The sequence below is a fragment of the Tamandua tetradactyla genome, chromosome 9, assembly GCF_023851605.1.
Source record: "Tamandua tetradactyla isolate mTamTet1 chromosome 9, mTamTet1.pri, whole genome shotgun sequence".
Lineage (NCBI taxonomy): Eukaryota > Metazoa > Chordata > Mammalia > Pilosa > Myrmecophagidae > Tamandua > Tamandua tetradactyla.
The window spans coordinates 46715780-46734152 of record NC_135335.1 but is presented as its reverse complement, the minus strand read 5'-3'; the positions used below and the strand labels follow the sequence as shown (position 1 = coordinate 46734152).

General features: G+C 37.1%; 1 protein-coding gene across 1 annotated transcript in view; it reads left to right on the top strand.

The window, feature by feature from the left end:
* Window positions 1-5449: 5449 nt before the first annotated feature.
* LOC143647081 (uncharacterized) overlaps window positions 5450-18373 on the top strand; it is a 61999-nt gene continuing 49075 nt past the window's right edge. The window contains exons 1-2 of the mRNA XM_077116707.1: window positions 5450-5641; window positions 7272-7372. The gene's annotated coding sequence lies outside the window, so the exon portion shown is untranslated. The remainder of the gene's footprint in view (window positions 5642-7271; window positions 7373-18373) is intronic.

The following is an 18373-nucleotide window of genomic DNA, read 5'->3' as shown; positions in this document are numbered from 1 at the left end:
AAGAACCGACCAGAAATTTGCAAAAAACGAAAAAGGGAGGGCAGGATTATACTATGATTTACAGTTTAAGAGGCTCTGATTATAGTATCTTTATTTATTACAAATGGATCATAGTAGCCAGAGAAAATGGCTGTATACACTTAAAATGTGCTAAAATGTCTAAAGTTTCTTGTTTTAAAATTTTAAAATCTTTGTGAAATAGAAAAATCAGTAACATAAGAGAATTGTGTCAAGAAATTCGATTTGTAGAATAAAGACATACACACAGTCACATTTAATTTATTTTATATATAGTAAATACATAAAATACTAAGTAGGCAGACTCCATCCTAGAATTTGGTTTAAACAGTAACACTTTAATAACACAAATAGTTCATTATTAGCTTTTTCATCAAGTCATTTAAATGTAAGCAAAATAAACACTCACATCATCCGCAATGCCAAAGATTTAAGATGTTAAATATTTCAGTGTGATAGTTCCAAATAACTAAAGCACCCCTGAATAACCTACAAAACAAAAATTAAATGAAACAAAAATAACTTGATATTCCTATAGCCATTCCATAGATACAGCCTAGAAAGAAAAAAATACATGCTTTAACCAAGCATGAAAAAAAAAACCTCTATATCCAGAGAAAGTGTAAAAATGCACCTTAAATTAATACAGAGTATTGCTCCAAAATTAAGAGGCAGTAACTAAAATAAAAATACATACACCTGATATTATTGTCAAATTAATAGATTTTGTAGGAGAGTTATATAGCAATTGTGTGAATTCCCTTTTACTAACAGATTCTTACCCATGCATAATGGCCCTGAAACATGGATAAAAAGAAACAAAACTGAGTTCTTTACCTACCAATATTAATCTTTACTTGCTTTATAAAAAGGGCAATTTGACACATTAAAATGGAGACTTAATATGTCAGAAGACTGCTTGATCTCCTGCATTTCAAAGATCCCTTAAAAGTAAAAGATAAAACCACTAGTATACTTTAAAGAAGGATGTGGCATCACCATGCGCTAATTTCCATGTTCACTGATTTTGAGATCAGCCCTATTGTACTCAAAGTAGATTAGATCAGTTACTGATTTTTGAGAAGTTGAAAACAGAATCACCATAAATAAATTTCTATGACTAATTATACCTATTTGATTTATCTAAGCACCTAGAGTTATATGTTAATTTCAGAGTTTTAGATAGCCATCATCTAAGCATAAGATTTACCTTAGGCTAATAATACTAACTCTTAAAATAACACAATAAAAGAGATTTTAATAGTGCAACAGAATGCTTCTCTGTCAATGCAAATATGTCTTTATACTTAAATATGCATAAACATACTATATTCTGAAAGTAGTCACATAATTTATTTTTATACAGCACAATAAATGAAATATACATACATAAACATTCTCAATTCATACTTAAGACATACCTTGTGGGCAAGAGTTTAGCAGCAGCAGTGTACCTGACAAACTACACATGCTCAACTGAACTAAAGACAAATTTCCGACAAAATATACTTACAGTAGATTTTATTCATATGGAACATTCAGCCCAATGGCTGCCCTGTACACAGCCACTAAAGGCCACGTACTTTCTCCTGGCTAACAGTAGCGTTCCCCAAGCAGGTTTATAAAATACAGACCAAACACACAGTCACATTTCCCAGTTCAGAACAGAGTTGTCTGATTTCAGGAACTGTACTTATTAATCCAAAGCATAGAAGTCAGCTAACGATTATTTAAAAACCATTTTATATAAAATGCTCTTAACAGATTCTCTCTCTCAAAATCAAAAAAACTTTTCAAGATGATGCTTACTTTCTAAATGTTTTTTAAAATCATGAGATCAGGTCATATCTTAGAAAACAAATACTCAATTTTGAATTTATCATCTAATTCTAGTAAACTTTCAGATTGTATAACAAAACAAAAAGTAGTACAAATCTAATTGGATTACACTTTCTGAAAACGAGTTTTTGAGTGTCACTTTCATCTTTCAAAAATATCATGAGTCCTAGAAAAGCACAATTTCCCCTTTGGTGATAATGGCAAGGAGAATAAATATTTTTGCAGTTGGCATATTTTTCAGAAATGGGTTACTAAAAACAGATTGTTTGTAAAGCGAGACAAAGAGACAGGATTTTCCAAATGTGCTAAAAGGGGTTCTATAAATAAAGAAAGTAAAAATGATCTGAGTAACTTAATGATCAACAAAAAAGGAGAATATATTTTGATTAAGACAATATAGAATGCTTTTGTCTTCAGGAAGCTGGCCTATACTAAAGCACATGCACTTCTGATGGTCTTTCAAACTTTCAGGGAATAACCCTAATCATACACAAAAGCCACCAGAAAACAGAAAAAGTAGGAACACTCTCCAATTAAATCTATGCAGCAAGAATATATCAGATATGATAATGAGCTAAGTGAAAGAAAGGATAATTACTGTGCCATTCATAAACAGAGATGTAAAATTCCCAACAAAATAATATCAAAGTGAATCTAGCAATGTACAAAAATTGCATTAGCACAGAAAAACAAGTTTTCTTACTGTTAAAAAATCAATTAATTAATACAATTTTCCACAGAAACAGATTGAAGGGAGAAAAACAAGAAGAGCACCTATACATGCTAGCTAGCTAGATAAGGAACGGACAGAATATTTGATGAGGAATGGAATATTTATACAGTCTCAATGGACCTCATATAAATTAATTATTAACCACAAAACAAAAAACAAAAAAACAAAAAAAAAACCCAAAGAGTAATTCCACCATGGAGAACGCTACCAGACACCACTTCTAATGAAGTGACTGAAGTTATGATCGGTAAAGGAACAAACAGAAACCACAGTTCACCTGTTAGGAGGCATTTTAAATCCCTTTCAGGATATTTCTGCCAAAGATATGCAATTGGTTTTGATCATGTGAAAGTGTCAGACACAAGCTGAGGGACATTCTATAAAATAACTGGCCTGTGATCTTCAAAAATGTCAAAGTTATGAAAGTCAAGGAAAGACTGTGTAATTGCTTCCAGAATGAAGGAGACAAGATTTGAGGACTAGATATTAGTATCTTATCAATGCTAATTTCCTGACTTTGAAATTATGTAGAATATCCTTGTTTACAGGAAATATAAACTACTTACGAGTGAGACTACAACAGGTGGGCAACTCACTCTAAAATGCTTCAGGGATTAAAAAAGCCTATTATACCTGTAGGTTTGCTATGCATTTAAGATACTTTTTCAAAATTAAACAAAACAAAACAAAAACCATTTCACAAAGCAGAAATAAAAGGGAATATTCTTTAACAAAGACCTGCAAAAATATCTAAAGTAATACTACAAGCACTCTCTTTAAAATACAATGCCCATTATCACTACTTATAAATAATCCTTTCTAGAGGTACTAGACAAGACATTAAATTGATCAGAGATTACCATTATGCACAGATTAGATTAATATCTAAAAATCCAAGAGGATCTACTGATAAATTTTTAGAACAAGAAAGTTTAACAACATTGCTGGAAATCAGACAATACACAAACAGAAGAGTTTCAAAAGTTTAGTATACTAATATTAGTAACTTAGGTTCATCAAAAGACACTCAAGGAAAGTGAAAAACAAGTTATAAACTGGGATACAATATTTATGATACCGAATAGTATTAGTATCTAGACTATATGAAGAATCATAACTCACTTTTTTTTTTGCATGCTGTATGGCAGGATCACATTTTATTCTTTTTCCATATGAGTTATTGCAGCACCATTTATTGAATTATTGTTTTTGTTTGTTTTTTGGGGGAAGTGCATGGGCGTGGAATCGAACCCGGGTCTCCCGCATGGAAGGCTAGCATTCTACCACCGCTCACAAGTCACTTTTAAAAAAACAAAACCCACAGGAAAAAAATAGGAAAAAGACATGAAAGAGCATGCTCCCAAAAAGGAAACATGAAGGGACTATAAACATATCAAAAGGTACTCAGTTTCACCGAGAACAAGAGAAATGAAACACATTGCTGTTTGAAGAGGTTCTGGAATTTCTGAAAAACAATTTGATATTAATTATTTGGTTTTAAATTATGATGCTGAACAATGCAGAATTCATTACCCAGCAATTCTATTCCGAGGGAAAGAGCACAGAAAAACCTTTAATATAAGCCTAGGAGATTTGTGTAAGAATCACCTCTGTTTCTTCTTAGTCCCTCTTTGTTATTTTCCCCTCTACTCCAGTGTCTGTTGACCCAGGAATTTCGGTCGCAAGGAAGCGAGGCGCTCCCAGAGCCTGGGGCTGTTGAACTTTGAGCTGGACCATTCTGCTAGGAGACCCCCTAACTACCAATCTTTCTTTTTGAGCTGGGAGCTGCTGGGGAGAAGAGACCTCCTCCAAGGAGCCTCAGAACAGGGCTCTGCCACGGGCAGGCTGAGCTTCTGAGTGCCTCTCCTATAGCTCACTTCCCAGTCACAGCTGGGGCAGGGGACCATGCCTGCCAGGGGCACGGGTACGGAGAGAGGTCTGCGGTCTATTTCTTTTCCATCTGCATTCTCATACAGGATGCCTCAGCCACTGGCCCTCATGCCCCAGTCTTCAAATGCAGCAACCACTGTCCATCCAGTTGCAGCTCCACAAGATTCCCTCCCTTATGCCCTCATATGGGCTTTTGCTTTTATAAAAGCCCTTTCCTATCATATTAGTAGGGTCTCAGGAGAAAGAGGAGGTAAATCTGCCATATTTAACGAGAGGTTTTCTGTATTAAATTCTAAACTTTGCAGGGGGTTGAAAAGAGAATTGACCAACTGGGGGAGCCACTTTGTTGAGGTTCTTACTGGGCCAACAATCTTGGGTGCCTGAGCTTACAGAATTGGCTCCTCCCAGACCGGAAAACGGTCCACATATGATAATTGCCCCCTAAACACGAATGATCACCTGAAAACAGTTTTAAAAACAGTTCAGGAGAGGGTACGTGGGTAGTTCAGTGGTAGAATGCTCGCCTTTCATGCGGGAGACCCGGGTTCGATTCCAAGACCATGCACCCAAAACAAAACAAAAACAGTTCTGGGAACAAAAGGACTCTTCCTGCAGACCCTTCACGACGAATTGGTTTCACATGTGCCATCAATTGCGTTATAAAGTCCTATCTACTGCGTTTCATCGAACCTACGATGCCATCTGTTTCAAGATGCAAGACTGTTTCCTGAGTCACTAGGAACGAGAAAATACTGCCAATTCTGCAAGAAAACACCATTCACTGAGACACATCCTCACTTTTTAGAAATGTTAAAATGCAAAAAAACATGCGTCTTAAAATCGATGAAATATGGCGGCTCTTTCGTCATTGTTCTCACCTTGAAGTTTAGGGAGATGGGCTTCTGCGGCGGAGTACGCGCCTACAGGCAAGGAACAGATCAATCGTCCATCTCCGTGCCTCACTGGTGAGCGTGAGGAGACGACACCGGAAGAGCGTTCCTTCTCCTGGTCGCGGAGAAAAGGCCTATTAACGCGAGAGTTCCGTACTCCCGGGAGCTTCCGCCAGCGTCCATAACACTTGAGATCGCAAAGGCAGCAGCGTTCTGGGATTTGTAAGGCCATCGGGATGGACGCAAGGTGGGGACAGCGACCATAGCTCTGGTAAGTGAGTCGGCCTTTCTCGAGGGCCTCTCACCTCAACCGGCCGGAGCGGGTAGCTGGCCCGGCCTTTGGTGCGGAGAGTGTCCCAGAAGCGCGGTTGCCGTCACCGGGGCTCGCGAGAGCCCACGCGTCCGTTCATCGCGGGGGCTGGCTGGGTGCAAGAGGGCGGTAGGGGCAGTGCGCTCGCAGCACCCTCCCGCGAATATCATGTAAAGATTTTTAAGTACAATATTTTACTTTAAATCCGTGACCCAGCTCGTAAAGATGTTGCTGTGCTAATAAGAATGCATTAAGATTTCGAAAAAATGGTATGCATTAAGAAAATTGTAAGCAATCGCTCGTATATTCTCGGTGATTGAAGGTACTTGTATTGATCTGTTGGATTTCTAGTTCAGTTCTTCGTTATGGTTTTTATCGATTTGCATACATTTTTCTAATTTGATAAAAATTTCTCAGAAGAGAATTGACCTTTATTTTTAAAGCATAGGAGGGTTTTCTGGTCATAATAAATCCTGCTTGAAACTTTAATGTACGCCAGACAAAATTCTCTGTACATTTAGTGCACTCACTTATTATTCCTCACAAAATATTACATAGGAGATGGTCATAATTATTGTTCACATTGATAGATGAAAAATCTTAGGCAAAGAGAGGATAAGTATCATGATACATTCTTACAATTAATAAAAATTGCCAGAGTCATCCTCAGGATAAGCTTTAGTGATAAGTATATTCTCTGTCTGTTCCTACTTCACAGAGTGAAAATGACAGCATAGAAAATATTATCCTGCTTCAACTTTTGCAGTGAAAAGATTTTATAAGTTAGTACACAAACATTCTATTCTATTCTTATCATTTGGGTCTTGGATTTTGTTTACCTCACCCAGTTCCCATTTTGAAAGATATTAACATCCTGTTAGTATTTATGAGATGAGGCCCTCTTCATTTGTTTGTTCGGGATCAGATATGATGTTTCCCGAGAATGGGGCATCCAGAGCAGCTGCACCATTTTATGTTCCTACCAGCAGTGAATAAATGTATTAATTTTCATTTCCCTAACGGAACTGAGCATCTTTTCCTATGCTTTTTAGCCATTTGTGTTTCCTTTTTGGAAAAGTGCCTATCCATGTCTTTTGCCCATTTAAAAATTGTTGTTTGTGCTTTTGATGTTGAGTGGTAGGATTTGTTTATATATTCATCCTTATCAGATATGTGGTTTCCAAATATTGTCTTCCATTGAGTAGACTGCCTTCTTCCTTTCCTGACAAAGTCCACTGATGCACAGAAGTATTAAGTTTTGAGGAAAACCTGTTTATCTGTTTCTTCTTTCATTCCTTGTGCTTTGGGTGCAGGGTCCAGGAAACTACCTCCTACCACAAGATCTTTAAGAAATTTCCCTGTATTTTCTTCTGAAAATAAAAAAATATATTTGATTTCAAAATGGATGAAAGGTATGAGATAGGGATCCTCTTGCATCCTTTTGGATGTGGTTATCCATTTCTCTCAGCACAATTTGTTGAACAGTTTATTCTGTCTCACTTCAGTGGATTTGGTGATCTAGTCAAAAGTCAGTTGTGGGGTGTTGTTATCAATGTGGCAACAAAAATAGCTGCTGAAAATCTCTCCCCAGGGATTCAACAGAAAAAAGACAATTCTGAATTTTTCAGAGCTCTGGAGGAAGACTGGAGCAGGAGCCAACAGTTGCCGAATTGAAGAGAGATATAATTTCAGGTAGGAAGCCTCCATAGTGGAGCAGATGAACTGCTTTCCTCACCCCATTTTGTCACACACAGCATGGGTGGGCACAGAAACAGTAGGGGCAATCTCTTCCCCTGGGGACACAGAATAAAAATTTTCTCACAGCAGTGAACAGACCCCCTCATTTGCAGACCAGGGGACAGGGGAGGACATCTCAAGACCCAGATCAGTGAAGAACTGTCTATGTCAGTGAAAACGTATATAAGTCTGTATTTCCAGCCCTGGGTCCAAAAGCCCTTTACTTATCCCTGAAGGAAACAGCTGGCGGTGTGACCCCAGCCTGATGGTCAGCTATAAATAAGTCATCTGCCCTAAATAAAGTAGGGAATGAAGCCACATATTGATCCAGATTTTGGATCAATTTACTTACTTTGCTGGCAAAGTAAGGGCACTGAATACCTACAAATCCAGCCCCTTTGGGTCAGAGATAGCCTGAGCTACAAGGCAAGCAGCATCTGAGAACAGTTCATTTACCAAACAGCACTATCTGCTGGATAAAACAGAACATAAAGGGGAATTTGAGGACTTTTTCAGATACTCCAGAGAATCTGTCAGAACCATTGGGACTGATCTAGACCCCCTGTTTGGAAACATGTCCCTTGTTGGCTGAGAAATATGTTAATGCAGTAACATAAAAACAAATTCAGGTCTTGTGGGCCTGCAAAAAATCAGGGACCCAGCAGACTTGTTTTATCCACAGACAGAAACCTTACTGTGTGGCTAGTGCCTACCCCCATCCCTGAGGCAGGCTGCTTTGGTTGTCTGTTTTTGGAGGGTGACTAGGAATAGAACCAACAAGAATCAGAAAAGCAAGAGCTGAAAAATTCTGAAATAATTCTGAAATTATTCTAGACATCTAGCCAGATGTCTAGAATAAGTTGAACTAAATGCCAAAGAACACATAGATAACAAAGCCAACCAACAAGAAAACCTTAGGTAAGAGCAAAAATAGCCTCCAGAATAAAAGTCATCTAGGAAATCAGATCCTTAGACACCAGCAAAAAATTGCAAGTCACACTAAGAAAAATGAAGACATGGCCTAGTCAAAGGAACAAGCTAGCATTTTAAAGATGATGTAGGAGTTGGTACAACTAATTAAATATTTTCAAAAAAGCGTGTTGAATCAATTAAAAGATCAAATCAGTGAGTTCTGGGAAGATAGGACAAAAGAGATGAAGGACATAAAGGAGATATTGGGCAATCATAAGGAAGAACTTTAAAGCTTGAAAACAAATGGCAAAACTTATGTGAATGAATGGCACAGTAGGGGAGATGAATAGCACAATAGCATACAACAGCAGATTTGAAGAGACTGAAGAAAGGATTAATGAACATGAGGACAGGACATCTGAAATCCTGCATACAAAAGAACAGATAGGGCAAAGAATGGAAAAATATGAGCAAGGTCTCAGGGAATTAAATGACAACATGAAGCACATGAATATACATGATATGGGGGTCCCAGAAGAAGAAGAGGAGGGAAAATGCAGGAAAAATAATGGAAGAAATAATGAAAATTTCCTATATCTTATGAAAGACATAAAACTACAGGTCAGAGAAGCTCAGGGTGGATCCAAATAGGACTACTCCAAGACACTTACTTGCTAATCAGACTGTAAGATGTCAGAGAGAAAGAGCAGATTTAGAAAACAGCAAGAGAAAATTGATCTATCGCATACAAGGGAAGATTGATAAGACTGTGTGCAAACTTCTCAGCAGAAGCCCTGGAGGCAAGAAGGCAGTGATGTGATATAATTAGAATACTGAAAGAGAAAAACTGCCAGCGAAGAATTCTATATATGACAAAGCTGTCTTCCAAAAATGAGGGAGAGTTTAAAATATTTTCGGACAGTTACTGAAAGAATTTGTGAATGAGACTTGCTTTACAAGAAATACTGAAGGCAGCACTATAGGGAGATAGGAAAAATTGTAGAAATGGAGACTATCAGTAAGTATAAAAAGAGAGAAATAATAAGATATAATACCTCAGTGTAAAGCTGTGACACATTCAAAAATGTGTATGAACATTGTGGCAATTATGTTGAAAATTAGCCAAAAACCAAAGGACAGATGCTGTATGGTTACACTAATATGAACTAGCATTAATGAGCATACTTTGAGAGTTAAAATTGAGACCCTGATTATTAGGAGATAGAAGAAGGGTAGAGATGGGGCACTGATGCTGAAGGAGTATAGATGTTCAACAGGATTAGTTGAAGACCAAGAACTGAATAGCGTAATACTATTTGATGGTATCACTATTGTAAGTACACTGGACAAAGCTAAGTATGAGTATGGTTGAAAGAGGAAGGCTAGGGGCATGTATGACACCAGAAGGAAAAAAGATCAAGCCTAGAACTGTATAACTTAGTGAAACCTAGAATAGACAATGATGGGGATTAAAGACACAAATATAAGAATGTTTTTGCATGAAGAAGAACAAATGAATGTCAGCATTACAAGGTTGAAGATGGGATGGAATAGGGAAAAAAATACAATCAATGCAAAGTAGGGTATATAGTTAACAATAAAATTGTAATATGCCTCCATTAAATGTAACAAAGGCAGTATACCAAAGCTAAATGTCAATAAGAGGGGATATAAGGGAGAGCTATGCGATTATTGATGTTCTTGTTTCTCCTTTTTATTCTATTTTATCTTATTTTTAATTCTTTTTCTCTTCTTTCTTTGTGGAAGAAATGGAAATGTCCTCATAGATTTTGCTTGTGAATGTGTAGCTGTGTGATCATATAAAGATCATTGATTGTTAACTTAGGATGTTGTTTTAGTTTATAAGTTGCTGGAATGCAATATAACAGAAACAGACAGCTTTTATTTTTTTATTATTATTTTTTTCTTTTTTCCATTTTACATATATAATAAGTAATTCACAATATCATCACATAGTTGTATATTCATCATCATGATCATTTCTTAGACCATTTGCATCAATTCAGAAAAAGAAATAAAAAGAAAACAGAAAAAAATTCATACATACCATACCCCTTAACCCCCCCTTTCATTGATCACTAGCATTTCAATCTACTAAATTTATTTTAACATTTGTTTCCCCTATTATTTATTTTTAATCCATATGTTTTACTCATCAGTCCATAAGGTAGATAAAAGAAGCATCAGACACAAGGCTTTCACAATCACGTAGTCACAGTGCGGAAGCTGTATCATTATACAGTCATCTTCAAGAAACACAGCAACTGGAACCCAGCTCTACATTTTTAGGCAGTTCCTCCCAGCCGCTCCATTTCACCTTAACTAAAAGAAGATATCTATTTAATATGTAAGAATAACCTCCACGATAACCTCTTGACTCTATTTGGAATCTCTCAACCACTGACACTCCGTTTTGTCTCATTTCTCTCTTCCCTCTTTCAGTCGAGAAGGTTTTCTCAATCCCTTGGTGCTGAGTCTCAGCTCATTCTTGGATTTCTATCCCACCTTGTCAGGAAGGTCCACACCCCTGGGAGTCATGTCCCACATAGAGGGGGGGAGGGTAGTGAGTTTGCATGTCATGTTGGCTGGAGAGAGAGAGGCCACATCTGAGCAACAGAAGAGGTTCTCTTGGGGGTGACTCTTAGGCCTAATTTTAAGTAGGCTTAGCCTATCCTTTGCGGGGTTAAGTTTCATATGAACAACCACAACATTGGGGGCTCAGCCTGTGCTTTGTCCCTACTGCTTAGGAGAACATCAAGAACTCTCCACTTGGGAGACTGAAATTTTCCCTTTCTCACCATTCTTTTTTAGTCACTGTTTACAAATACCTTTTTATTCACTGTTCAAATCACTCTGGGATTTATCGGGGCATCACTCTGGACAAACTTGCAAAATCTCATGCCCTACTCAAGGTTCCATGCACTTGTGGTAGAATAGCTTCTGAAAAGGGAATTAGGTTGCAAGTTTATAATTCCAAGGTTGTGAAAATGTCCAAATTAAGACATCCAGAGAAAGATACTTTAACTTCACAGAAAGAGCCAATGAAATTTGGGGTTTCTCTCAGCTGGTAGGGTGCGTGGCGACCTGTGCTAGCTTTCTTTCCTCATTTCATAAGGCTTCCCTAGGGCCATTGTCCTTCTGCATCTCCAAAGGTCTCTGGCTGTGTGGGCTCTGTTGGTTCTGAAGCTGTTTCCATTTTGGATAAATGGGCTCCAGTAAGCAAACCCACCATGAAGTTAGGTAGAAACACATCTCCATGGAAACTATGTAATCAAAAGATACTACCTCCAATTGGGTGGATCACATCTCCATGGAAGCAATCCAAAAGATCCCACTAGCAATTTTGAATGAGATTAGACCTCATTTTCTGGGGTAGACAACAGATTCAAATGGGTACAGATGGATTGTATGGTGTGTGAATAAAACTTTTAAAAATAATCTGAAATGTGTAATGGTGGCTCAGTGGTAGAAGTCTCACCTGCCATTCCAGAGACCCAGGTTTGATTCCCAGTGCCTGCCCAGGCCAAAATAAATAAATAAACAGAGATATGCAAGTGCTGGAGAAAATGTGGACATAGAAATGGACCTATTCCATGTTGGTAAAGTAGAATGGTGCATACTGTCAGGAGTGCAGTGTGGTGGTTCCACAGAGGCTAACTATAGGGTTGCTGTATGATCCTGCAATTCCATTATTAGGTATATACTTGGAAGAATTGAAAGCCAGGACAGGAATGCAGATTTGCATACTGGTGTTTATGGTGGCAGAATTCACAGTTTGCAATGGATGAGGGTGGCCAAAGGGTACATCAGCTGATGAGTGGAAGGGCAGACTGTGGTATATGCATACAATGGAATATTGCTCGGCTGCAGGAAAAAATGAAGTTGTGAGGCATGTAACTGTGTGAATGAACCTTGAGGACAGTATGATGAGTGAAATAAGCCAGAAGTGAAATACAGATTATAATATATTATAATGGACTAACTATATATGTGCGAATTCTTAGAATAGTTATCAGGGGAAGGCTTATGGTAACGGATTCTCGATTGTAAGCTCTTACATGCAATCACATCTATTACTGAGTTGTGACTGCTGTTTCTAAATTCTGATATGCTGAACTATTACTTGGCTGTTCCCTTGAATTTGGGTATCTGTGTGACACCTGAGACTCAGGGCTAGAGTTCTGCAGCTATGAAAATCAGTATTACTACATATGGTAACTGTTAACAAAACTGAAAAAGAGATCAGACTGCAATTAGAGATGTGAATGAAACTGATTAGTTGGGACTAAGGTAAAACACACTAAAGTGTAAAGGATGATGCTGACTGTTTTTTTGGTTTTTTTTGTGTGTGTGTGTGGTGAGATCACATTTCATTATTTTTCTTTGTGAGTATCCCGTTATTACAGCATCATTTGTTGAATTTTAGTTTGTTTTGCTTATTTGTTTTTTTCGGGGGGCGGAAAGCACATGGACTGGGAATCGAACCCAGGTCTCCCACATGGCAGGCGAGAATTCTACCACTTAACTACCTTTGCATTCCCAGTGTTGCTGTTTTTTTAAAACTTCAACTTCTATGTGAGACCAAAGGAAAAAATATTTATTTGGTGCAATATTAATATTTTCGGTAGCACACTACTATCAAATTTAACTTGTCTGGTCAGTTTATTTGGATACCATAATTGTGTGAACCTTTGAATAAGTACTGAGATCTTGTTGGTTTGTACAGGTTAGTGCGATGTCATTATACATCTGGGCAGAAGAAAAAAATATTTGCAAAGTCCCCTTAAGGGACTGTGGAAATTTTAAAGTTAATATTAAAATATTAAAGTTTTGAGTGTTCTTTTTTACAGCAATCAACTTGACATGTTTATTAATTAGACTTAAAATGAAAAGTTGCATAGAAAATAAACATGTTTAAAAACTCTTTTTTTACAACTACGTGCACTTTTTACTTTTACATTCAGTCTTTTGTAGAGAGCTTTCCTCATTATTGTTTTTTGAACTTAGTGTATTTTCCTTCATCCCTGTCGCAAGAAGTGTATTTTCCTTCATCCCTGTCGCAAAAAATTAACACTGATGAACTTTAAACACATTTCCCTTTTCTTTTTTCTTTCTTTGTAACAAGGAGACAGAAAAACAGGCAAAAGTGTGTTATACATGATAAAGTTGTCAAGAAATGTCTTATTTTTAGAAAAGACACTTGTCATCTTTTGAACTCTTAAAACAATTAAACTACCTGTATTTACTAAAAACTGTTAAAAATTCAATAAAAGAAACACCAAAAGTCTATTTTCTTGGTTGAAAGACAGAGCCTAGAATACCTCAGAACAGGATACCAGGGAAAACACGGAAAACAATATTCCCCTAAATGCAAATGGTAACCCTGACATTCATAACCAAACTGGCTGGCAACATTCATGAGCAGAAAAAATCCAAATGACACCACTTCTGCATTTTCTCTGATCCCAGGAACAAACTGTCTGGTCATCTCTTCATGATTTTGGTCATTCTCATTTTGGTAATCAGAGGAAGCCAAATGGATATTTTTCTGCCTCTACAGCAGCTGTAATACAGTCCTTATCTATAGTGTTAAGAGAATTAAAAGCCATGGATGAACTAGGCTTTGTTACATGGTGCGTTACTATATTAGGTCCTGTATATATCATATTTATGTTTACTTGAAAACTAAAACAAAAAAGTTAAAAGTTTTTAACATGTGGGACTTGACTGGTATTCATGATTTAACACAAGATCATCTGCTTGATAACCTTGTATTGCTTTCAAATGAAGGAAATGAAATAAAATTACATACAACCCTTTGCAGTGACCTGCTTTTGCTTTAACAAAACAAAATTTGATTTCTATTAATGAAAAGCCAAATCTAACTTAAAAGTTAACACTTGACAAGGTTGTGACCTTTAGTATTTACAGATATTTGATTGAACTTCAGTCCTTTAGAAAGATACATTCTTTAAAATATTTTTTTGTTTTTTACTGTATTTTTGCTTTCAATTTTTAATTTTATTTTTTTAAATCAAGGGAGGTGTATGGTGCTCATTGCATTGGCCTGTGATTTGACAGAGACGAGCAGGGTGATGGACTGGATCCTGGCAAAGGAGTTTGGTGAAAACTTATAGCTGTTAAGGTTTCTCCCTTAGTTGTTATTGGTTTAGAATAGGGACTCTTTTTTTGCTTTTATTTTTATTCTTTTTGAAATAATGAAGATGTTTAAAAATCAACTGTGATGATGAATGTACAGCTATTTGTTACTGTGAACCATTGATTGTACACTTTGGGTAGTTATGTAGTATGTGAATATATCTCAATAAAATTGCATTAAAGAAAAAAATCAATTTGCTGTTGTTTTGGTCTGCTAAAGCTACTGGAATACAATATATCATTAAATGGATTGACATTTACAATGGGTTTTAATAACATAATTTTACAGTTATAGGGTGTGAAAATGTCCCTATTAAGGCATCAACATGATATCTGAACTGAAGACAAGCTGCTGGCATCTGGCATACCTCTGACACCTGGAAGACATGTAGATGACTGCTGTTTGCTGGTCCTTTCCTTATGGGTTTCATTGCTCTCAGGTTCTGGTTCCAGTGGGTTCCTCTGTTAAATCCTCCCTTAGCTTCTCCGGGACTTTTCTCTTAATTAAGGAAATAAGTTTCCCTTAATTTCATCTCTCAGGTTCTTTGGACTCTCTGGGCCTTTTCTGTCTTGTATCAGCTCATAAAAGACTGTGGGAGAGTGATTAAGACCCACCTTAAATGGAGTGGTCACATCTCAGTTGAAATAACCTAACCAAAATGTCCCATCTGCAATAGGTCTCCACCCACAGAAGTGGGTTAAAAGATCATGGCCTTTTCAGTGGTGCGTAAGAGCTCCAAACTACCATAAATGTGTGTAAGAAGTTCTGCTTCTGAACTCTCGATTCTATTCCATTGGTCAGTATACCTATCCTTATCATTCTGCTTTTTTATTTACTAAAGCATACCTTTATTTGATTCTTCTAACCATAACACTGGATAAAAGGGGTGTCAGTCACAGGTTTTTACAATCACATGGTCACATAATAAAAGCTGAATAGTTACACTGTCATTATCAAAGGTCAAGTTTCCTGGGTAACAGTTCCACAATTTCAGGTATTTCCTCAGGTATTGTACCAAAAACTAAAAAGAAATCTGTATATATTGATTCAGTAGTCATAATCATTTATTAAATCCTAATTTCTGTTACATCCATTGTTAATCATGAATAATGCCATCATATACATCTGTGTGCAAATGTCTGTTCATATCCCTATCTTCAGCTCTTCTAGGTATATATCTCATAACAGGATTGCATGATTATATGGCAACCCTATATTTAGCCTCCTGTAGAATAGCTCACTGCCCTCCAGAAGGACTGCATCTTTTTACTTCCCAGTTTATTGCATAGGTACGCTTCCTTCTTCACATCTTCTCCAGCGCTTGTATCTTTCTGTTTATTTTTTAAACAGTTTTATTTACATACCATATAAGCTATCCTAGTTGTATAATCACTGGCTGTGTATCCACATAGTTAGCCATTCAGAACAATCTATATGAGAACATTTCCATTTCTTCTGCACAGGAAAAAAAAATCTTGTACCATCTTTTATTTCCCCTTCTTATTGAAATTTAGATTTGCTGTATCACCTTTCTTATAGTTAATGAAAGAATATATTGCAGTTTCGTTGTTAACCACAGACCCTAGTTTGCATTAATTATATATTTTCCATATACCATCCCATTTTTAACACCTTATGATGGTGACATATATTTGTTCTTGCTCGTGTACCAGCTTTCTATATTTGTACACTATCATGCTGTTTTGACCACTGTAGTTTTGTAATATGCTTTAAAGTCAGGAAGAAGATCATGGGATTTTTCTCCTTTAATTTGCCAATGTTTCATATTATATTAATTGATTTTCTTTTAACCACCCTTGCATACCTGGGTAAAACATACTTGATTATGGTATATAACTTTTAATGTCCTTCTGGATTAGATTTGCATGTATTTTGTTGAGAATTTTTTCATGTATATTCACTAGAAAGATTGATTTGTAGTTTTCTTGTTTTATTTTTTCCTGGCTTTGATATTGGGATGATTTCAACTTCTTAGAATGAGTCAGGTAGCATTCTCTCCTCTTCAGTTTTTTCTAAGTGTTTGAGCAGGATTGTTACTAATCTTCTTGAAATGCTTGTTAGAATTCCAAGTGTGCAACTTAGGCTCTTCCTCTAGATCTCTTCAATAACCAACATGAAGGAGGCATTTTGTTTTCTCATTTGGGCCTTATCATGTAAGTGCATTTCCTGCTGTGCATAGGCAGGCTTGTGGTTGTCAAACTTTCCTTGGACTTTTGGATACATTGGCTTGATGCTGTGGTCTAATATTAGGTTCCTCTTTTGTTTCCATGCAACAAAACTATGTGCTCCACAAGCACATATTTATTGCCAAATCCACAATAGATTTGGCAATAAATATCTAATATTTGATATCCAGTCACCTGTTATTTATCTTCCTTTAAGTTTGGAAATGCAGCAGGGAAAAGAGATGATATTGAGTGGGTCCTCTTGAATCCCAGCACCTGCATGGGCTGGACACCAGTCCAGGTACTAGAGACTTCAGTGGGTAGTTAAACAAAATGAATATTCACGCCTCTTACCTTATTGCAATACAGAGAAATGCAAAGACTAGCCAAGGAATAAAATAGCTTTAATATGAAGAAAGTATTGCATTCAAACAAATATATCTGCCAATAAATAGTGTAAATGATAAAGCTACTGTGCTGTTTTGATACTGTTATGTACCCCAGAAAAGCCATGTTTTTTTAATCTTGATACAGTATTGTTGGATGGGACCTCTTGATTAAATTGTTTCCATGGAGATGTGGCCCTCCCAATTGTTAGCATAACCTTTTCATTAAATTATTAGCATAGAGGTGTGACCCCTGCCCATTTAAGACATGTCTTAATTAGTTTACTGGAGTCCTTAAAAGAGACACAGACATATGGGGGTTCTGAGAAAAAGCCACGAGGATACACAGGATCTGCAAGAGCCATTTTGAGCCAGAAGCCTGGAGAGGAGTCTGGCAAACATCACCATGTGCCTTCCTGTGAGATGCAAAGCAAGCCAGAACCCAGAGTTTTGCCTAGGAGAAGCTAAGTAAGGGTCCACAGACGTTTAGAGAGGAAACCACTAGAATCAGAAGCTGGAAACAATGGAACTGGGAATAAGGACCACCAGATACCATCCATGTGCCTTCCCAAGTGACAGACATTGGCCTTTCTTTGGAGTCAAGGTATCTGTTTTAGTTTGTAAAAGCTGGTGGGACGTGATATATCAGAAATGGAATGGCTTTTAAAAAGAGAATTTATTGCAGATTTATAGTTCTCAGGCCATGAAAATGTCTAAATTAAGGCAAAGCTATAAAAAGTCCAAATTAAAGCCAGGTACTGGAAGCTTCCCAGGTACTTGGGAAAGATACTTTGACATAAGAAGGCCGATGATGTTCGGGGATTCTCTTTCAGGTGGAAAGGCACATGGCTAGCCTTTCCAGGCTTCTTCAGTGGCTTCCCCAGGGGGTGGGGGTGTTCTGTCTTCATCTCCAGTGGTCTCTGGCTGTGTGGGCTCTGCCCGTACTGAGCTTTTTCCAATATGGTTCCCTCTTAAAGGGCACTGGTAAGCTACCCCACCTTGAATGGGAGGAGATACATCTCCATGGAAGCCATTTAATTAAAAGTTACCATCCATTGTTGGGTAGGTCATATCTCCGTGGAAACAATCAAAAAGATCCTACCCAGCAGTATTGAATGAGGATTAAAGGACACTACTTTTCTGGGGTACATAATAGCTTCAAACTGGCACAGGATCTTTTCCTAATGTCTTAGTTTGTACATTTTTAAGGCCTTAGAACTGTAACTTAATAAATCCCCTTTGTAAAAATCAGTCTATTTCTAGTATATTGTATTCTGGCATCTTAAGCAAA